General features: G+C 35.6%; 1 pseudogene; it reads left to right on the top strand.

Moving 5' to 3' along the window:
- The first annotated feature begins 237 nt into the window (after positions 1-237).
- On the top strand, positions 238-2550 carry LOC140878211 (uncharacterized; annotated as a pseudogene).
- Positions 2551-24426: the final 21876 nt, after the last annotated feature.

Consider the following 24426-nt stretch of genomic DNA (forward strand, 5'->3'; position numbering starts at 1 on the left):
TGTTTCATTGTTTTTTTGTTAGGCAAATTCATATATCATGCCTCCCAAGTACATGTCGGGATACCAAAAAAGAAAAAGAAAGTTGAGGATAGAATCATTAATTCAAAGTCAAGCCGGAGATATCGGTAAGTATTCAATCCTAGTATTGCAGAGAGTAAAAATGTGGCTGAAAATTTGGTGAATGAAGAAGAATGTATTGAATTAAATGATGAGGAGGAAGTTCTTGAATCTGTCAATATGGATGAAATGGGCAACAATGAGGGGGTTCTTGAAAATTCCAATATAGAAGAATCCAATTTTTCTGAGAAAAATGATGAGAAAGTTCAACATGAAATTTTAAGTCAAATGACATGTTTTGATGATCCAAAAAAGTGGGATAATATTGATCAAAAAATGATAGACTTTTTAGTAGAGAGGGGTCCAAAGAGAGATGCTCGTACTTTGTTTTCAAAAGATAGTACTAATAGACATTTTAATGTATTGCATTATAAAAGAATTTTGTCAAACGGGGAGGAAAATGATAGAAGATGGTTGTTGTATTCAAATTATGTGGACAGAATATTTTGTTTTTGTTGTAAATTGTTCAAAAAACAAAAGAACAAGATTGGTATCCAATTAGCTAATGAAGGATACAACGACTGGCATAATTTAAGTTGTTGTCTTATAGCCCATGAAGCGAGTAAGGAGCATATGAAGTGTATGACTAATTGGATTGAACTGGAACGAAGGTTACAAAAGAATCAAACAATTGATGCAAAAGCACAGGTACATTTGAACAAAGAAAAAGAACACTGGAAACTTGTGCTGCACAGGATAATTGCCATAGTGCAAACATTGGCGAAAAATGAATTGGCATTTCGAGAAAGTTGTGAGAAACTTTATGTTGAAAATAATGGCCTCTTTTTGCAGATGGTTGAAATGATTGCTGAGTTTGATCCGATAATGAAAGAGCATCTCCGACGTATCAAAGACCATGAAACCTATACTACATATATTGGTTAAAAAATTCAGAATGAATTGATACAAATGATGGCAGATGAAGTAAGAAAGAAATTACTTGAAAAAGTCAAAAAGGCAAAATACTTTTCAATCATCTTAGATTGTACTCCAGATATTAGTCATAAGAAGCAAATGTCTCTTGTCATACGATGTTTGGATGAGTCGGAAAATTCAACAAAAGTGAAAGAATATTGGATAGAATTTATAGAGGTGGATGACACGACTGGGCTTGGGCTTTTTATGCATCTTAAGGATTCTTTGATCAATCTTGGGCTTGATATTGATGATATACGAGGTCAAGGGTACGACAATGGATCTAACATGAAAGGAAAACACAAAGGTGCACAAAAAAGGCTTCTTGAAATAAATCCCAGAGCCTTTTATACTCCATGTGGTTGTCATAGCCTTAATTTGGCATTATGTGATATTGCGAACTGTTGTCCTCAAGCTATGTCATTTTTCGGAGTGATACAACGCATTTATACATTATTCTCCTCATCTACCAAGCGATGGAGAATTTTTAAAGATCATGTAAAGGGTTTGACAGTTAAGCCATTATCACAAACACGTTGGGAAAGTCATGTAGAGAGCGTGAAACCTATAAAAGAACAAATTGCTCAAATTAGAGATGCTTTGCTTGATTTGACAAAAGAAACTGAAGATCCAAAAACAAAGAGTGAAGCAGAGTCCTTGGCATTATATGAACTTGAGAAGTTTGAAATTCTTACTTGGTGTTGTGATTTGGTATAATTTGTTATTCGCAATAAACACTGTGAGTAAATTTATTCAATCCAAAAATATAGATATTGATGTTGCTATCAAACTCTTACAAGGAATTTTGGTATTTCTTGAAGATTATAGAGAATCTGGTTTTGATAAGGCAATTGTTGAAGCTAAAGAAATGGCAAGTGTAATGGGTATTGAAGCTGTATTTCGAGAAAAATGAGTTGTCCGTAGAAAAAAATAATTTGATGAAAGTAGTAGTACTGAAGTAGCACTGTCAGCAGAGGAGTCATTCAGAGTTAACTACTTTCTCTTTATAGTTGATCAAACTCGTTCGTCTATTGAGTCTCGATTTGAGCAGTTTAAAAATATGAAGAAATATTTGATTTTCTATTCAAGGTAGAGAGACTACGACTTGCAGATGATGAAAGCTTGTTGATGTCATGCAAAAATCTTGAAATTTCTCTTAAACATAATGGTTGTTCTGATGTTAATGGAGATGATTTGTTTTCGGAGTTAACATTTTTGAAGTGTTCTTTGCTAGAAGAATCAACATCAGCCATTGATATATTAGATTATTTGAAAAGGATGGATGGTTGTTTTCCTAAGCAATCCTGTTAACTATACCAGTTACAGTGGCAAGCGCAGAAAGAAGTTTTTCAAAGTTGAAGCTCATCAAAACATTTTTACGATCTACTATGTCACAAGAAAGATTGAATGGGTTGGCTATGTTATCAATTGAAAAAAAAAGTTATTGAACAACTTGATTATACTGATTTGATTAGTATTTTTGCCACCAAAACTGTAAGGCGAGTTGTGTTAAAGTGAACATTTTTAATATGTTTGGCATGTTTAGTTATAACAAAAATATTGCATTGTAATAAATATTGTATTTTCGTTTTGCCGATTTTACTTAAGAAATTTGTAATGAAGTATTATGAGTGTTCGTAGGGACCTTTTTTAAGTTAGACTCAAGCCAAAAAAACTAATAGGACCGGCCCTGGATGTCCTCTGCCACATAATCTCTACATGTATGTTGTAAATTGCATTTTATGATACCAAATAGATTGTCTGCTTTATGTCTAGAGGAATAAATTTTCCATTTGCAATTTACTTCAGTACAAACAAATTAATCTCTCTGATATCATTTTTCTTATAACAAAATGAGCGTTGAGTTGCAACAGTATAATTTTTAGTGTACGTTCAAAATTCTGTAGTATCCTTAAATGTCTGCCCTTTCCCGGGAATGCAATGTAACCAAGATTCAAGTGAATTTTGTATGGGGGCTTTTTCAACCACATTATCACTTCTGGATTGTCTGTTATCTTCTTCAACCCTTATGAATTTCATATTCATAACTTCAGAATTCAACATACCACGACAAATATATTGTACGTATATAAAATTACTACTTTGAACTTAAAAATGTAGAAACAATTTCATACGCACCATCAAGATTGAAAATGAACTTAAATATGTACATAATTTTATATTGTGCAGTCATGTTTCATAAAGGACTAATCAACTAATATAGAGCTATAAAATTAATATTTTGAACTAAAAGATGTATAAATAATGTCATGTGCAAATTCATGCTTAACATGAGTTACAGAAGCACACCGATTAAAAAAAATCATAACATCACTAATAAGGTCATAGGGCAGAATAATCAAGAAACATATGTATTTTACCTCTCCATATTGAACCCTCTTTGAATCTGGTCTTTCAACTCAGCCCTCAATTCGATCACACTCAGCCTCATATACATGTGAAGATGAATCATATTACGAACATCATCGTTATCATTTAAGGTAACATACATCTTGTGCTACGGAGCTAGGTATTGTAATGACATAGACAAGAGATTTATTTCTTCATATTTGCCAGACAAAATAAAAAATATATCTTCCAAACTACATCCACTAAAAATTAAAATGACAAAAAGTTGACATTTGCACTTACAGGTACCTAATAACGCAAGGTTGGAAGAAAACTTATCTTTAGATTCCATTCTACCGACAATAGAGCTTTTCTTCAATTAATCAACAATGAAACCTGCTTCAAGATTCTTTGATTCTTCGTAAAGTTCAACCGAGATTGTGTTCCAAACCTTGAACTCAACTAATTTCAATTTAGGGTTTCTTATCTGCTTTCTTGCCCAATTTTTCTGTGTTGATGAGAATTTTTGGATGGGGATGTCAAGGAAAATTGGGGATACTGTAAAATGAGTGGAAATCGACGGAAATGGGGTGACCCTCAAAATGGAAAAATTGATCGGGAAGAAGGTGACGGTGATGAGATTTAGGAGGGAGGAGGAAATTGTGATGTTGATAAAAGGGGAGATAGTATGGTATACAACCCTATTGTATAATGTATTTAGAGAATTTAATTTTTAATTTTTAATTTTTAATTTTTAATGTATGATATATTTAAGGTCTAAGAAGTTTAAAATAAGAGTCAATTGTGAATAAATCTCTAAACCCAAACCTAACTTTTTTATAAATCCCTACAATAAAAATTCTTTCTTAAAACTCCCTAAGACCACCAAACTTGGTCAAATCCAATGTTTAATTCTTGTACCCAATTTATGCATTTATGTACTCCATTTATGCAATGTTTGTGCTCAATTATGGTACTTGAATCATCCGCAAAAATGGTATCAAAGCTTTAGGTTAAATATTCAGACTTAATATTATTCGTTAACTCATACTTTTCTTTGTTGAGGAGAAGATTTTTTACAAAAGATGACTTCAAACGAAGGTTTGAATCAAGAGGATTTTATTTATATGAAATCCTATAAACAAGTTAATTTGTTCACAATAGATTACTTACGACAGAAAGATGATTTCTAACTCTCAATTTTTAGAAATTACCCCAGATTCCTCTAAACTCTTCGGAGATCTTAGAGAAATTCAAAAGACGGTACAATATTACAGCAATCAGCTGCATGAAATACCTCGGTAGATTGAAGGAATCCTTAAGAAACAAGAAGAAATTCTTGTAACCCTAAAGGATCTTCAAACTAAAGTCACAAATCTAGAACAAACTTCAGGTACTAGAAAAAGAAATACAGGAGGAAGGTTACCACTCTCGTTTGATACCGAACCGTTGTTACATCAGAAATGTAAAACCAAAATAGTTCAAAAACCTTTAACTGATGATGAAAGGATGATTAATCTTATAAAAGCAGTATCAGAGAAAAACACTATCTGATGACTACTTTAGATAGATTAAATCTCGAGGATCTACAAGATCTCGCAGATTCTTTTGCGAATCTCAAAGTAGTAGATCTAAAAATGAACTCCCCTGAGGGTGAACAACCCATAGGAAAACCCCCAATATATGTGGTTAAAACAAAAGAACCACATAGTGAGTTTTAGGTTGGAGAAAATTCACATCCAGCAGGAACCAGATCAAGAAGGAGTAAAATCCCACTCCATCAAACTCCTTACGAAAAAACTATTTTAGATCCAATACATCCTTACGGGGTTATGTTAAACCTTGATTTTTTGGACTTCAAAAACAGAGAAGATCTTATAGATGATTGGACGTCAGCTATGAGAATTGCAGCAGGGACATTAGATCTCAATAAAGAGGGATTCATTAAACTTCTAGAAAAGAGTCTAATGGGATATGTCAAGATTGCTTGGGAGATGACTATGCTAGATACGAAGGAATCAATCTTAGCAGGAGAATCCCTCAGCGAAATTTGAGAAAGAATGGCCACCTTATTTAAAGCACAATTCATAGGGGTAGACTATTTCAACAATCAAGATATAGTGAAAAAGAGAAGATATACTCAAGCTCTGTATATCCTCGAGTTACATGATATCTGTTTAGTTGATGAATACATTATGTTATTCACTAAATACAGATGGAATTAAGGAGTTAAGGAAAATGTAGCTATTCAGCTATTTTTCGCAAAAATGCCAAGTCCCTGAAGAGAAATGTTGATTAAAGAATACGTTCCAGGTCATCTTGATACTTTGGCAAGACGCGCATCCTTTTTGAAAGGAAAATTGGCAGAATGGTGCCATATGGCAGCATTACAGAAGAACTACAAGAAAATAAGGGGTAACGTACACCTTTATGTTGTAAAGATAATGATCTTCTAACGATCATTGGAAACAGATCACAGGGATTTAAAAGGAAGAAATTCAGAAGTAATCCCTACAATAAAAGAATGAGAAGTTCTTGAAAACCAAGGACAATTTGGTCCAAACAAAAGGCCAGATCTTATAGGTCAGGAAAAAGAAGTGGACCTACAAGAACATCCCCAGTAACAATCTCATCACAAAGCAGGGGAAGAACACCATCAAGAAGAACTTTCAGAAGAACTTATACAAGAGCAAGTGAAAGTTTCAAGGATTGCAACTGCTGGACATATGGAGCAAGAGGACATATATCTACAAATTGTCCAGAAAACGAGAAAAAAAGAGTTAAACTCTTTGAAGCAACACCAGATATGGATGATGCGGTCTTTTTTCAAGATCTAGTCCAAGTATATCAATTTGAGGATATCCCCTCAGATGAAAGCATATACGAAGAAGAGATATTGTTTAGTCAAGAAGATTCTGAGGATGGATCAGAATCAGAATAAAGAAGAAGTGTTTCGGCATGAAACACATGAAAGTTTGGCTGGATTCTTTAGCCAAACCACGATATCTCATAATATGGTCCAAAGGATATGAGAAAAAATCCAACGTTACAAAAGTACCAGGGATTTTTGGCAGGACAAGTAGAAAGAGTCTTAGGCAACCTAGGGCTTAGACAAAGAAGACATAATTTGATTTATAAAGTATCCAGAAGGGAAATGGCAATCCCCATGGAGTTAACAAGTAATCAAATAGAGATGCAGTTAATTCCTTTTGAAGAAATAAGAGAGGAATTGCAAAAGTTGAAAGGTGAGGTAGCAAGGACGATGTCTTGGACTCATATTGGAGCAATCCAAATAATGATCAAGGCAACTTTTAAAGAAGGAATAGATTCACTCATAGATATCGTAGTATGTGATAAAAGAATGGGGAATATTCAAGATGATGTCCTGGGTACTATCTCGAGAAATCTTTGTGCAGGAAAAATTGTAGGAGTTATCAATTTAGCTGACAGGGACTTTAGTCGAGCCTTGACGTTGCATCAAAAATTCAAGGAAAAGAGACTGATGAAGGAAGGTAATAGACCATATTCTATTACATATCAAATTCCATATGCTCTTTCTAATACTCATCATTCTGAATTATTTATTAGAAATGAGTTCATTGAAATTTCAGAGATCTTTGGGAAAGTTGATTGCTTGAAGCCGTGAAGAACACTCGAAGATTGTTGATCGAAGAGTGTTATTGTCTCACGAGTTTTGACTTCAAGTTTTTCTCCTTACTTCGTTTTCGTTATTCTAGTTCATATAGAATGTTTTAGGAGAACTTTTACTCTTTATTTTCTCACTTGTTTTGAGAAATTGAATTTTACAATAATCACTAGTTTTAGGGTTTGTAAAACTCTTTGAAAGTTTTTAATGAAGTTTTGCCCTGAGGCGCTGCAAGAGTATTTTATACTCTTGTTTAAATCAATTGAGTCTATTTATATAGTTGCTTGTTTATTTTATTTACGCTTTAATTATATTTCGCTGCAAATTACTGAAGGTGTTATTGTAGGTGTTGTCAACACTTTGTGACAACACCTCAAACTGTTTATGTGCAACCCCTTTTCTCTTACAAGTGGCATCAGAGTCATCTTCTTGATACACTAAGAACTGATCTTGGTTTGTTTATTTTATACAGGAAATAAGATGGACTCATCGTCTGTTGCGAACTCGTTTCTGAAACCTCCGGTCCTTGATGGCACGAATTACGCACTATGGAAGAATATGATGCGATATACTATTAAGGCTATGGATTTTCGTGCTTGGCAAAGTATTCTGACTGATTGGACTCCTCTAAAGACGCTAGATGAAGATGGAGACTACATCATCAAGCAAGAAGAAACTTGGACTGCCGAGAAAAGACAAAGTTCAAGCTACAATGCTAAAGCACTCAATGCAATTTTTGCAACTGTGGATATGAGGATGCTGAAGGGGATCGGCTAACTCGTGCCCGAAAACGCAGCGGAAATATAAAATTTTTAATAAAAAAAATCCGAGCACTTGTGTAGTATTCAAAAACTCAAACAACCATAGGGTGTTTAGAATTTTACCTATCAATCTCAAAGATTGATTTATGGCTCCAACCAAGTTAATTAACAACTAGACTCTTGAAAAATGGTAGACTCAATCTACAAGCTTCCAAGAGCACTCCTTGCTCAAAATGGATTCAACTCTTCGAGCCTTCGAATTAGGTCCACGACTAGACAATCTAAATCCACTCTAAATATGCACTAGAATATTTAGAGGATTTTTCATTGAGATATCATTATAATTCTCCCTCAAAATGAAAGAAAAATTTTGGAGAAAATGCAATGGAGTGTTCGGCCACTTTTTTGAAATTGGAATGGAATATTGTGTGTTATATCTATATAGTATTCATAATAATATATTAACGGTTAAGGATTTAATGGGTACAATTAAACATGCATGGAAAGTTGCAAGACATGCATGGAAAATTGCAAACCATCTTACAACCCTTCAAATTTCATACACACACATATATATATCATATATATATATATATACACGCCTATATATATATATACATATATAAATATATATATTCAAATGTCATTTGAACTTAATTTTAATTAATTATCAAACCTAAACCCATTTAAGTTTAATCAATTAATTAAATTTAACTTGAACCCATTCAAGTCCACTAGTATCAATAATTATACAACACTATATTAATTTGAGCTCTACTAGACTTAATAGTGTTTAATTAATTCAACACTTGAATTAATTTAATTATTTGTACATTAAAATGTCTACTAGTGTTAAATTAATTCAACACTTGAATTAATCAACTAAGTTCAAAATAATAGTTTAGAAAATCACCATTTTCATAAACTAATTATTTTTAGTCAACTTTTAATCTTGGAACACATTCACAAATTAAAAGTTACTTATTCCATTCATTCTCCAATTTAGAAGTCAAACTTCTAATTTATTTTACTTATAAACTCCTTTATAAGTTGTTCAACACATTGAACTTATTTTAATCTCAACGGGATCTAGAAAGCTAGTACTTGTGTGACCCTCAATGGTTCACTAATACAACTAGCAGTGGGTTCACATCTCCATGTGATTCAGGATCAACAAGTACCTTATATGAGCATACCCTAGATAGCTCCATTCTTATTAATCAACACATTGATAATAAGAACGTCAGAAAACTCAAGTTTGATAGTACCCAACCAGTCATGTAAACATCTAGCAGCATTGCTTACATGACTCCCTAGGTATCAAATGATAGTGTCTGCAAGAACAAATCAATTATGGTTAGCGTACAGTACGGTCCCTTCAACTCATATATCCCGACCGATTCGACAACCATTGGTTTATCGAGAGTTTTCATTGAATCGATAACTATGTGTCATGACGTAGTTGCATCGAAAGTGTAATTCAAAAAACTCCTTTCTTAATTACCACTTACTCTGATCAGAGATTTCACCAACGTATGAATGATATAACATAGGATATCCATACCCGTAGGTAAGCGGTGAATCCCCGACTACAATGCATTGACTCCTATATGTTTCGTCACAACACCCAACAATGCCACTTGATGACCCCAGATGAGTCGGTAAACAAGTCAAAGTAAAGCACTAGCATATAGAGTCTCCATGTTGTCCCGGGTTATAGGACTAATGGTGTACAACCATAAACTAGGACTTCTCCACTCGATAAGTGAGAACCACTTGAAAAATCCTTTAGGGAGGGTTGTTCAGTGCACTCTACAAGGAGCACCTATTTGCATGCTTCGACATCTCCATGTTCCCTATCAATGAAACATGGTACTCACATCGCAAATACTAGTCTCAAGCTCGAGCGGCCTTTATCCTTCTTTATGGCGGCTGAATCGACTAGGAACAGTTTAGAATATACAGTTTTCCAAATATGAGTTTCATGATAGTCATCACATGACCATCTCATATTCTTTCTACTATTTGTATATTCAAGGGCTTTATCTATGCAGCATGCAAGGGTATAAAGATAAAGATGTGCCAAATTAAATAATGTCAAATATTATTAAAATAAAGATTGTCATACAAGAGTTCTCTCAAGGACCATCGGCCAACACATTGGCTCGACGGGCACCTACTCTAACAATCTCCCACTTGCATTAGAGCCAACTACCCATATTCTTCAAACCCACTGATGCGATGCTTTTTGAACAATGGTCCTGGTAAAGGCTTAGTTAGTGGATCAGCAACATTATTTGCGGAGGCGACTCTGTCTAACAAGTCATCTCCTCGTTCCACAATTTCCCGGATGATGTGGTATTTTCTCAGTACATGTTTGGATTTTTGATGAGACCTTGGTTCTTTTGCCTGAGCAACTGCACCAGTGTTGTCGCAGTACACCGGGACTGGATCAACTCCATTAGGAATAACGCCCAACTCTTGGACGAAATTCCTAATCCAAACAGCTTCCTTTGCAGCATCGGATGCAGCAATATATTCTGCCTCAGTGGTTGAATCCGCAGTGCTATTTTGCTTGGAACTCTTCCAACAAACATCAGCACCATTGAGCATGAATATAAAATCGGAAGTTGACTTCGAATCATCAACATCGCTTTGGAAGCTAGAGTTGGTATAGCCTTCCAATTTTAGTTCTCCACCCCCATAAACCAAGAACATATTCTTAGTCTTTCTCAAATACTTGAGAATGTCTTTCACAGCTTTCCAGTGTGGAAGACCAGGGTTCGATTGATATCTACTTGTAACACTAAGTGCAAAGGCCACGTCAGGACATGTAGATATCATCGCATACATGATATTACCAATTGCAGATGCATATGGAATGCGTGTCATCGTCTCTATCTCTGCATCATTTTTGGGAGACATGGACTTGGATAGAGACACGCCATGACACATTGGTAGATGTCCTCTTTTAGACTCATCCATCGAGAACCTCTTCACGATGGTATCAATGTATGTGGACTGGGTGAGACCAAGCAATCTTTTCGATCTATCCCGATAGATTTGTATTCCCAATACAAAAGATGCTTCACCCAAGTCCTTCATCGAGAACTTACTCGATAACCATACTTTAGTTGATTGCAACATTCCTACATCATTCCCAATGAGTAGAATGTCATCAACATAAAGTATCAGGAATGTCACAGCACTCCCACTGACCTTCTTATACACACATGGTTCCTCAGGATTCTTAGTAAACCCAAACTCTTTGATTGTACCATCAAATCTGAGGTTCCAGCTCCTAGATACCTGTTTGAGACCATAGATAGATCTCTGAAGTTTGCATACTTTATGCTCACTTCCAATAGATGTGAACCCTTCAGGTTGAGACATGTAAATTTCTTCCTTAATATCCCCATTAAGAAAAGCTGTCTTCACATCCATTTGCCATATTTCATAGTCATACCATGCGGCAATGGCAAGCAATATCCTTATGGACTTGAACATTGCGACTGGAGAAAAAGTTTCTTCAAAGTCAACTCCTTGCCTTTGAGTATAACCTTTTGCCATCAATCGAGCCTTGAAGGTCAGAACCTTCCCATCCGTCCCAAGCTTCCTCTTGTAAATCCATTTACACCCTATAGGAACAATTCCTTCAGGTGGATCCACAAGATTCCACACTTGGTTCGAATATATGGAATTCATCTCAGATTCCATAGCTTCAAGTCACTTGGATGAATCAGCATCAGACAATGCTTCCTTGAAGGTCCTTGGATCACATCCATGGCCAGGCTCATCTTGGCCCTCTTCAAGAAGAAGACCATACCTCATAGGTGGTCTTGAGATCCTCTCGGATCTTCTAGGAGCTTGTATCTCCTCTCTTGGCTGTTCGGGTGTGGGTTCCATAATCGTGGGTGTTTCTCGAACTTCTTCGAGTTCTATCATCTCCCATTTTCTATCCAATAGAAATTCCTTCTCCAAGAAGGTTGCATTCCTAGAAACAAACACCTTTGTTTCTTTGGGATGATAGAAATAATATCCAACCGAATTCCTTGGATATCCCACGAAGTAGCACAAAATGGATCGAGCATCCAATTTATCTCCCACTATCTGCTTCACATAAGCAGGGCATCCCCATATTCTTAGATAAGAATACTTTGGAGATTTTCCCATCCATATCTCATATGGTGTCTTAACAACTGCCTTTGAATGGACATTGTTCAACAACAGTGCCGCTGTCTCAAGTGCATATCCCCAAAAGGATGGCGGCAACTCCGTGAACCCCATCATAGACCGAACCATGTCCATCAAAGTTCGATTACGACGTTCTGAAACACCATTCAACTGAGGTGTACCAGAAGGAGTCCACTGTGAGAGAATCCCATTCTCCCTAAGATACTCTTGGAATTCAGTACTCAAGTACTCACCACCTCGATCCGATCGAAGTGCCTTGATGCTTTGTCCCAATTGTTTTTCTACTTCATTTCTGAATACTTTGAACTTTTCAAAAGCTTCAGATTTGTATTTCATCAAATACACATACCCATACCTAGAGAAGTCATCGGTAAAGGTAATGAAGTCAGAATGTCCGTGCTTAGTGGTGATGCTAAGTGGACCACACACATCTGTATGGATCAAATCCAACAGTCCCTTGGCTCGCTCCACATGGCCCTTAAAGGGAATTTTGGTCATCTTTCCTTTTAGACAGGGTTCACAAGTAGTAAGAGAATTAATATCAGACATATCAAACATGCCTTCTCCCACTAGCTTGTTCATCCTTTTAAAAGATATATGACCTAATCAGGGGGCGACTCATCCAGTGTGTATGCAATCCTCTCCGAGTTCAAGATAATTTTCAGATTTCTTAGCCAATCAAGGTAATTTGGACCGGTCAGTAAATGTTTGTCGAGTATTGCAGACAACGGATTGCGAATTGATGACATTGTCAAAACTTGTACTGAAAAATAATAACAGATAAATGTCAATGACTATTTTAAAATATTTAATAAGATATAAAGTGTGAACTTTAACTTTATAAATATTTACTCCCACTGTTTTGACATTTTTACTACCCTCTAGTAAAAACGGGAAACTCCTGTCCTCAGTAGGTACATAAGGTCCAATTAGCCAATTACGATCCCGAATAATATCAGCCAATCATAATTTCTAAAAGGTAGTTTCCAATTGCATCTCCATGCAACCCTTACGTAAACTTTTGTCTCACGCTTGATTAGGACCCAATAATATGACGTCATTCATCTTTACGTGTCAAGCCTTACCCATCGATATCGAACCTTAATGGACGGTCGCCATGAGTTCCCCCAATAATATGAGCCGAAGTCATGGGAGTTCCACGTAGTTCACATCACCATGTCAATGGATGTCACAGCTTTCCGGCATCCAAGCCCCCCCAATAATATGAGCCGAGCATTGAATACGGGTAGCGTTCGTCATGCATCCATTGTCGATGGAAGACATGGAAATTATAAACAAATTTATAATTCCCCTTTTCGGGCTTGATATAAATTTTGAATCTAATTCAAAATGAGGGTTTTTAATTTTGAAAAAGGTCTCATCATTAATTTTAAAGATCGCCATGTTTGATTGTATGTTTGCCGGATTCATGCAAATTTGTTATTATAAAATAATAACGCACATACTAATTAATAAGGATGATCAATCGCCCCAAAAACTATTTGGCCCGTGTGAGCCAAACACGGGCCTAGGTCCAATTCCTAGGGAATGCATGGGATGCAAATGCAACAATTACATAAGCTTTCAATATTTACATGTCTTGGATCTTCATAAATCATCATGGCCCACCATCTTCCAATCTTGAACTTCCGCTATCAAATATTTTACATGAAAATATCCATGGAAAATAGGGATACATCTCATGGGGTGGGAATGGGCCATAAACCAAGCCTCACTTTGTAATTTGATAATTATTACAACCATTCAACACAAAATATCCTAGCATACACCTAGCAAATTGGTCTTGGGCTTTTAATCATCTTTCATGCACAATATCACATATCATACACCATCAATTAATTATCTCAATAATTAATTGATCAAATATTATATATCTTGGTCCAATCACTAACCACCACAATTATAAAATAAATTAACAAAATAAACAAACACCTTTGTTTACTTTCAAATTAATTTATTTATAATTGAATTTCTTGTAAATCACAATTTACTATAAATAATCAAAGTCGCACTTTAACTATTTATTTTATGAGAAAAATCACATATTATAAAGTTTAATTTTTCATAAAAATCAACTATAATATATTTAACAATTTAGGGCCTATGACACATGATATTCCAAAACACCTTTTGAAAAACTCAAGTCGTCACAGTCGTCACCGAAACTCCGTTGCCGGATTCCGGCCAAATTTTTTTTTTTTTTATTAAAAATATGGGGCAGCCGCTAGGACACCTTCGGGCAGCCCAAGGGCTGCCCGAAAATAAAAAAAAATAATTTTTATAAAATTTGCCCTAAAAGTTAGAATATTGATTTTCTCATGCGGTTAAAAATTGACCTCAACATAATATCCAACAAATACTACACAAAAGAGTAACCTAGGCTCTGATACCACTGAAGGGGATCGGTTAACTCGTGCCCGGAAACGCAGCGGAAATATAAAATTTTTAATAAAAAAAATCCGAGCACTTGTGTAGTATTCAAAAACTCAAACAACCATAGGGTGTTTAGAATTTTACCTATCAATCTCAAAGATTGATTTATGGCTCCAACCAAGTTAATTAACAACTAGGCTCTTGAAAAATGGTAGACTCAATCTACAAGCTTCCAAGAGCACTCCTTGCTCAAAATGGATTCAACTCTTCGAGCCTCCGAATTAGGTCCACGACTAGACAATCTAAATCCACTCTAAATATGCACTAGAATATTTAGAGGATTTTTCATTGAGATATCATTTTAATTCTCCCTCAAAATGAAAGAAAAATTTTGGAGAAAATGCAATGGAGTGTTCGGCCACTTTTTTGAAATTGGAATGGAATATTGTGTGTTATATCTATATATTATTCATAATAATATATTAATGGTTAAGGATTTAATGGGTACAATTAAACATGCATGGAAAGTTGCAAACCATCTTACAACCCTTCAAATTCCATACACACACATATATATATCATATATATATATATACACGCCTATATATATATACATATATAAATATATATATTCAAATGTCATTTGAACTTAATTTTAATTAATTATTAAACCTAAACCCATTTAAGTTTAATCAATTAATTAAATTTAACTTGAACCCATTCAAGTCCACTAGTATCAATAATTATACAACACTATATTAATTTGAGCTCTACTAGACTCAATAGTGTTTAATTAATTCAACACTTGAATTAATTTAATTATTTGTACATTAAAATGTCTACTAGTGTTAAATTAATTCAACACTTGAATTAATAAACTAAGTTCAAAATAATAGTTTAGAAAATCACCATTTTCATAAACTAATTATTTTAAGTCAACTTTTAATCTTGGAACACATTCACAAATTAAAAGTTACTTATTCCATTCATTCTCCAATTTAGAAGTCAAACTTCTAATTTATTTTACTTATAAACTCCTTTATAAGTTGTTCAACACATTGAACTTATTTTAATCTCAACGGGATCTAGAAAGCTAGTACTAGTGTGACCCTCAATGGTTCACTGATACAACTAGCAGTGGGTTCACATCTCCATGTGATTCAGGATCAACAAGTCCCTTATATGAGCATACCCTAGATAGCTCCATTCTTATTAATCAACACATTGATAATAAGAACGTCAGAAAACGCAAGTCTGATAGTACCCAACCAGTCATGTAAACATCTAGCAGCATTGCTTACATGACTCCCTAGGTATCAAATGATAGTGCCTGCAAGAACCAATCAATTATGGTTAGCGTATAGTACGGTCCCTTCAACTCATATATCCCGACCGATTCGACAACCATTGGTTTATCGAGAGTTGTCATTGAATCGATAACTATGTGTCATGCCGTAGTTGCATCGAAAGTGTAATTCAAAAAACTCCTTTCTTAATTACCACTTACTCTGATCAGAGATTTCAGCAACGTATGCATGATATAACATAGGATATCCATACCCGTAGGTAAGCGATGAATCCCCGACTACAATGCATTGACTCCTATATGTTTCGTCACAACACCCAACAATGCCACTTGATGACCCCAGATGAGTCGGTAAACAAGTCAAAGTGAAGCAGTAGCATATAGAGTCTCCATGTTGTCCCGGGTTATAGGACTAATGGTGTACAACCATAAACTAGGACTTCTCCACTCGATAAGTGAGAACCACTTGAAAAATCCTTTAGGGAGGGTTGTTCAGTACATGTTTGGATTTTTGATAGGACTAACAAGACATCTCCTCGTTCCACAATTTCCCGGATGATGTGGTATTTTCTCAGTACATGTTTGGATTTTTGATGAGACCTTGGTTCTTTTGCCTGAGCAACTGCACCAGTGTTGTCGCAGTACACCGGGACTGGATCAACTCCATTAGGAATAACGCCCAACTCTTGAACAAAATTCCTAATCCAAACAGCTTCCTTTGCAGCATCGGATGCAGCAATATATTCTGCCTCAGTGGTTGAATCCGCAGTGCTATTTTGCTTGGAACTCTTCCAACAAACAGCAGCACCATTGAGCATGAATATAAAATCGGAAGTTGACTTCGAATCATCAACATCGCTTTGGAAGCTAGAGTTGGTATAGCCTTCCAATTTTAGTTCTCCACCCCCATAAACCAAGAACATATTCTTAGTCTTTCTCAAATACTTGAGAATGTCTTTCACAGCTTTCCAGTGTGGAAGACCAGGGTTCGATTGATATCTACTTGTAACACTAAGTGCAAAGGCCACGTCAGGACGTGTAGATATCATCGCATACATGATATTACCAATTGCAGATGCATATGGAATGCGTGTCATCGTCTCTATCTCTGCATCATTTTTGGGAGACATGGACTTGGATAGAGACACGCCATGACACATTGGTAGATGTCCTCTTTTAGACTCATCCATCGAGAACCTCTTCACGATGGTATCAATGTATGTGGACTGGGTGAGACCAAGCAATCTTTTCGATCTATCCCGATAGATTTGTATTCCCAATACAAAAGATGCTTCACCCAAGTCCTTCATCGAGAACTTACTCGATAACCATACTTTAGTTGATTGCAACATTCCTACATCATTCCCAATGAGTAGAATGTCATCAACATAAAGTATCAGGAATGTCACAGCACTCCCACTGACCTTCTTATACACACATGGTTCCTCAGGATTCTTAGTAAACCCAAACTCTTTGATTGTACCATCAAATCTGAGGTTCCAGCTCCTAGATGCCTGTTTGAGACCATAGATAGATCTCTGAAGTTTGCAAACTTTATGCTCACTTCCAATAGATGTGAACCCTTCAGGTTGAGACATGTAAATTTCTTCCTTAATATCCCCATTAAGAAAAGCTGTCTTCACATCCATTTGCCATATTTCATAGTCATACCATGCGGCAATGGCAAGCAATATCCTTATGGACTTGAACATTGCGACTGGAGAAAAAGTTTTTTCAAAGTCAACTCCTTGCCTTTGAGTATAACCTTTTGCCATCAATCGAGCCTTGAAGGTCAGAACCTTCCCATCCGTCCCAAGCTTCCTCTTGTAAATCCATTTACACCCTATAGGAACAATTCCTTAAGGTGGATCCACAAGATTCCACACTTGGTTCGAATATATGGAATTCATCTCAGATTCCATAGCTTCAAGCCACTTGGATGAATCAGCATCAGACAATGCTTCCTTGAAGGTCCTTGGATCACATCCATGGCCAGGCTCATCTTGGCCCTCTTCAAGAAGAAGACCATACCTCATAGGTGGTCTTGAGATCCTCTCGGATCTTCTAGGAGCTTGTATCTCCTCTCTTGGCTGTTTGGGTGTGGGTTCCATAATCGTGGGTGTTTCTCGAACTTCTTCGAGTTCTATCATCTCCCATTTTCTATCCAATAGAAATTCCTTCTCCAAGAAGGTTGCATTCCTAGAAACAAACACCTTTGTTTCTTTGGGATGATAGAAATAATATCCAACCGAATTCCTTGGATATCCCACGAAGTAGCATAAAATGGATCGAGCATCCAATTTATCTCCCACTATCTGCTTCACATAAGCAGGGCATCCCCATATTCTTAGATAAGAATACTTTGGAGATTTTCCCATCCATATCTCATATGGTGTCTTATCAACTGCCTTTGAATGGACATTGTTCAACAACAGTGCCGCTGTCTCAAGTGCATATCCCCAAAAGGATGGCGGCAACTCCGTGAACCCCATCATAGACCGAACCATGTCCATCAAAGTTCGATTACGACGTTCTGAAACACCATTCAACTGAGGTGTACCAGGAGGAGTCCACTGTGAGAGAATCCCATTCTCCCTAAGATACTCTTGGAATTCAGTACTCAAGTACTCACCACCTCGATCCGATCGAAGTGCCTTGATGCTTTGTCTTAATTGTTTTTCTACTTCATTTCTGAATACTTTGAACTTTTCAAAAGCTTCAGATTTGTATTTCATCAAATACACATACCCATACCTAGAGAAGTCATCGGTAAAGGTAATGAAGTCAGAATGTCCGTGCTTAGTGGTGATGCTAAGTGGACCACACACATCTGTATGGATCAAATCCAACAGTCCCTTGGCTCGCTCCACATGGCCCTTAAAGGGAATTTTGGTCATCTTTCCTTTTAGACAGGGTTCACAAGTAGTAAGAGAATTAATATCAGACATATCAAACATGCCTTCTCCCACTAGCTTGTTCATCCTTTTAAAAGATATATGACCTAATCGAGCATGCCATAAGTGTGCTGGATTTAGAGTATCTTGTTTTCTTTTGGATGTTGTTGATATCTTTTGGACATTATACATAGGAATATCTTTTAATTTTAAATTATAGAGATCATTTTCCAATTGTCATGTACCAATTAAACATTCATTCTTGTAAATATTGCAAACACCTTTGCCAAATAAACAAGAATATCCATCTTTATCAAGCATAGAAATGGAAACAATGTTTTTCACCAAATTTGGTACAAACAAAACATCTCTCAAATATAATTTAAAATCATTGTCCAACAATAAGTAAACATCTCCAATAGCTTTGGCTGCAACTCTTGCTCCATTGCCCATCCTCAAGAAGGTCTCACCATCTCTGAGTCTCCTACTTCTTGCCATCACCTGCAAATCATTACAGAGATGTGAGCCACAGCCGGTATCCAATACCCAAGAAGAAGAGTTAAGTGAAATGTTTACTTCAATGTAGAACATACCTTTTCCAGAACCATTCTGGTCAAGATATTCCTTGCAATTACGCTTCCAATGTCCAGGTTTCTTACAGTGATGACAGACGTCATTAGTCTTGTTAGCCTTAACTGGTGTGGCTACCACAACGGGACTCGGAGCTTACCTCGTCAAGGGCACGTTCTTTTTGGGAGCTTGGAAGGAACACTTCTTTCCTTTCCCATGTGGTCTATTCTTTGAACCAGATGAAGATCCCACATAAAGAACCGGCTTCTCTTTCTTGATTGTGGATTCAAACGTAACAAGCATGTTAACCAACTCCTCAAGGGTTGGATCTAACCTGTTCATGTTGAAATTCACCACAAAAGGATCAAATGAGCTAGGCAGTGACAAGAGCAACACGTCTGTGGTCAACTCAGTTGGTAGCACAAGATCCATGCTAACGAGTTTCTCCACGATCCCAATCAACTTCAGGCCATGCTCATGGACCGAAGCCCCATCTCGCATGCGCAAAGTGATTACCTCCTTGACAATCGCATTTCGAAGTGGGCGTGTTTGTTCACCAAAGAGTTCTTTGAGATGCAAATGAATGTCAGCAGCATGCTTTGCACTCTCAAAACGTCGCTGAAGCTCATCATTCATAGAAACCTGCATATAACACTTGGCTTTCAAGTCATGGTCACACCAATCCATGTAAGTCTATAGCTCCTCAAGGCTACAATCAGTCGGAGCCATATCAGGGGGCGACTCATCCAGTGTGTATGCAATCCTCTCCGAGTTCAAGATAATTTTCAGATTTCTTAGCCAATCAAGGTAATTTGGACCGGTCAGTAAATGTTTGTCGAGTATTGCAGACAACGGATTGCGAATTGATGACATTGTCAAAACTTGTACTGAAAAATAATAACATATAAATGTCAATGACTATTTTAAAATATTTAATAAGATATAAAGTGTGAACTTTAACTTTATAAATATTTACTCCCACTGTTTTGACATTTTTACTACCCTCTAGTAAAAACGGGAAACTCCTGTCCTTAGTAGGTACATAAGGTCCAATTAGCCAATTACGATCCCGAATAATATCAGCCAATCATAATTTCTAAAAGGTAGTTTCCAATTGCATCTCCATGCAACCCTTACGTAAACTTTTGTCTCACGCTTGATTAGGACCCAATAATATGACGTCATTCATCTTTACGTGTCAAGCCTTACCCATCGATATCGAACCTTAATGGACGGTCGCCATGAGTTCCCCCAATAATATGAGCCGAAGTCATGGGAGTTTCACGTAGTTCACATCACCATGTCAATGGATGTCACAGCTTTCCGGCATCCAAGCCCCCCCAATAATATGAGCCGAGCATTGAATACGGGTAGCGTTCGTCATGCATCCATTGTCGATGGAAGACATGGAAATTATAAACAAATTTATAATTCCCCTTTTCGGGCTTGATATAAATTTTGAATCTAATTCAAAATGAGGGTTTTTAATTTTGAAAAAGGTCTCATCATTAATTTTAAAGATCGCCATGTTTGATCGTATGTTTGCCGGATTCATGCAAATTTGTTATTATAAAATAATAACGCACATACTAATTAATAAGGATGATCAATCGCCCCAAAAACTATTTGGCCCGTGTGAGCCAAACACGGGCCTAGGTCCAATTTCTAGGGAATGCATGGGATGCAAATGCAACAATTACATAAGCTTTCAATATTTACATGTCTTGGATCTTCATAATTCATCATGGCCCACCATCTTCCAATCTTGAACTTCCGCTATCAAATATTTTACATGAAAATATCCATGGAAAATAGGGATACATCTCATGGGGTGGGAATGGGCCATAAACCAAGCCTCACTTTGTAATTTGATAATTATTACAACCATTCAACACAAAATATCCTAGCATACACCTAGCAAATTGGTCTTGGGCTTTTAATCATCCTTCATGCACAATATCACATATCATACACCATCAATTAATTATCTCAATAATTAATTGATCAAATATTATATATCTTGGTCCAATCACTAACCACCACAATTATAAAATAAATTAACAAAATAAACAAACACCTTTGTTTACTTTCAAATTAATTTATTTATAATTGAATTTCTTGTAAATCACAATTTACTATAAATAATCAAAGTCACACTTTAACTATTTATTTTATTAGAAAAATCACATATTATAAAGTTTAATTTTTCATAAAAATCAACTATAATATATTTAACAATTTAGGGCCTATGACACATGATATTCCAAAACACCTTTTGAAAAACTCAAGTCGTCACAGTCGTCACCGAAACTCCGTTGCCGGATTCCGGCCAAATTTTTTTTTTTTTTTTATTAAAAATATGGGGCAGCCCACGGCTGCCCCTAGGACACCTTCGGGCAGCCCAAGGGCTGCCCGAAAATAAAAAAAATAATTTTTATAAAATTTTCCCTAAAAGTTAGAATATTGATTTTCTCATGCGGTTAAAAATTGACCTCAACATAATATCCAACAAATATTACACAAAAGAGTAACCTAGGCTCTGATACCACTGAAGGGGATCGGTTAACTCGTGCCCGGAAACGCAGCGGAAATATAAAATTTTTAATAAAAGAAATCCGAGCACTTGTGTAGTATTCAAAAACTCAAACAACCATAGGGTGTTTAGAATTTTACCTATCAATCTCAAAGATTGATTTATGGCTCCAACCAAGTTAATTAACAACTAGGCTCTTGAAAAATGGTAGACTCAATCTACAAGCTTCCAAGAGCACTCCTTGCTCAAAATGGATTCAACTCTTCGAGCCTCCGAATTAGGTCCACGACTAGACAATCTAAATCCACTCTAAATATGCACTAGAATATTTAGAGGATTTTTCATTGAGATATCATTTTAATTCTCCCTTAAAATGAAAGAAAAATTTTGGAGAAAATGCAATGGAGTGTTCGGCCACATTTTTGAAATTGGAATGGAATATTGTGTGTTATATCTATATATTATTCATAATAATATATTAATGGTTAAGGATTTAATGGGTACAATTAAACATGCATGGAAAGTTGCAAACCATCTTACAACCCTTCAAATTCCATACACACACATATATATATCATATATATATATATATACACGCCTATATATATACATATATAAATATATATATTCAAATGTCATTTGAACTTAATTTTAATTAATTATTAAACCTAAACCCATTTAAGTTTAATCAATTAATTAAATTTAACTTGAACCCATTCAAGTCCACTAGTATCAATAATTATACAACACTATATTAATTTGAGCTCTACTAGACTCAATAGTGTTTAATTAATTCAACACTTGAATTAATTTAATTATTTGTACATTAAAATGTCTACTAGTGTTAAATTAATTCAACACTTGAATTAATCAACTAAGTTGAAAATAATAGTTTAGAAAATCACCATTTTCATAAACTAATTATTTTAAGTCAACTTTTAATCTTGGAACACATTCACAAATTAAAAGTTACTTATTCCATTCATTCTCCAATTTAGAAGTCAAACTTCTAATTTATTTTACTTATAAACTCCTTTATAAGTTGTTCAACACATTGAACTTATTTTAATCTCAACGGGATCTAGAAAGCTAGTACTAGTGTGACCCTCAATGGTTCACTGATACAACTAGCAGTGGGTTCATATCTCCATGTGATTCAGGATCAACAAGTCCCTTATATGAGCATACCCTAGATAGCTCCATTCTTATTAATCAACACATTGATAATAAGAACGTCAGAAAACTCAAGTCTGATAGTACCCAACCAGTCATGTAAACATCTAGCAGCATTGCTTACATGACTCCCTAGGTATCAAATGATAGTGCCTGCAAGAACCAATCAATTATGGTTAGCGTACAGTACGGTCCCTTCAACTCATATATCCCGACCGATTCGACAACCATTGGTTTATCGAGAGTTGTCATTGAATCGATAACTATGTGTCATGCCGTAGTTGCATCGAAAGTGTAATTCAAAAAACTCCTTTCTTAATTACCACTTACTCTGATCAGAGATTTCAGCAACGTATGCATGATATAAGATAAGATATCCATACCCGTAGGTAAGCGGTGAATCCCCGACTACAATGCATTGACTCCTATATGTTTCGTCACAACACCCAACAATGCCACTTGATGACCCCAGATGAGTCGGTAAACAAGTCAAAGTAAAGCACTAGCATATAGAGTCTCCATGTTGTCCCGGGTTATAGGACTAATGGTGTACAACCATAAACTAGGACTTCTCCACTCGATAAGTGAGAACCACTTGAAAAATCTTTTAGGGAGGGTTGTTCAGTGCACTCTACAAGGAGCACCTATTTGCATGCTTGGACATCTCCATGTTCCCTACCAATGAAACATGGTACTCATATCGCAAATACTAGTCTCAAGCTCGAGCGGCCTTTATCCTTCTTTATGGCGGCTGAATCGACTAGGAACAGTTTAGAATATACAGTATTCCAAATATGAGTTTCATGATAGTCATCACATGACCATCTCATATTCTTTCTACTATTTGTATATTCAAGGGCTTTATCTATGCAGCATGCATGGGTATAAAGATAAAGATGTGCCAAATTAAATAATGTCAAATATTATTAAAATAAAGATTGTCATACAAGAGTTCTCTCAAGGACCATCGGCCAACACATTGGCTCGACGGGCACCTACTCTAACTGTAACACCCGGAAATTTTAATACGTAAATTCGCATGCATAATTAGGAGAAATTAATTTTAAAATAAGGGTTAAATGAATTTATGTGTTATTATGTGATTTATATGCATGATTTAAGTTATTTTAGCATTTAACCCAAAATTAGTGACTTTTGTGATTTATGGAAATTAATTGGTTTTGATCGCGTAGACGGGACCGTGGACGGACGAGATACCAAAATATTTAGCCAAAAATATTTTATGAGTTTTATGAGCCTTAAAATAATATTTTAAGGTATTTTGTCAAGAAAATTTTAGTATTTAATTATATATTTATTTAAGGGGCTATTTTTAGCCAAAATTAGTCTCTTTATTGACTTTTATTAATTTTTAAAATTAGCCTATTTAATAATTTCGAGATTTGGAGTTATCTTATCAGATTATTATTATTATGATTAGAGTTTTAATTATATTTTCTATGATATATTATCTATATTAATTAGTTAATATTTATTATACAAAAATTAATTTAAAAACCTAAACCTACCCCAAACCCCACCACCCACTACAAATTATTTAGCCGACACTCATC

Source organism: Henckelia pumila, chromosome 2, assembly GCF_033568475.1.
Source record: "Henckelia pumila isolate YLH828 chromosome 2, ASM3356847v2, whole genome shotgun sequence".
Classification (NCBI taxonomy): domain Eukaryota; kingdom Viridiplantae; phylum Streptophyta; class Magnoliopsida; order Lamiales; family Gesneriaceae; genus Henckelia; species Henckelia pumila.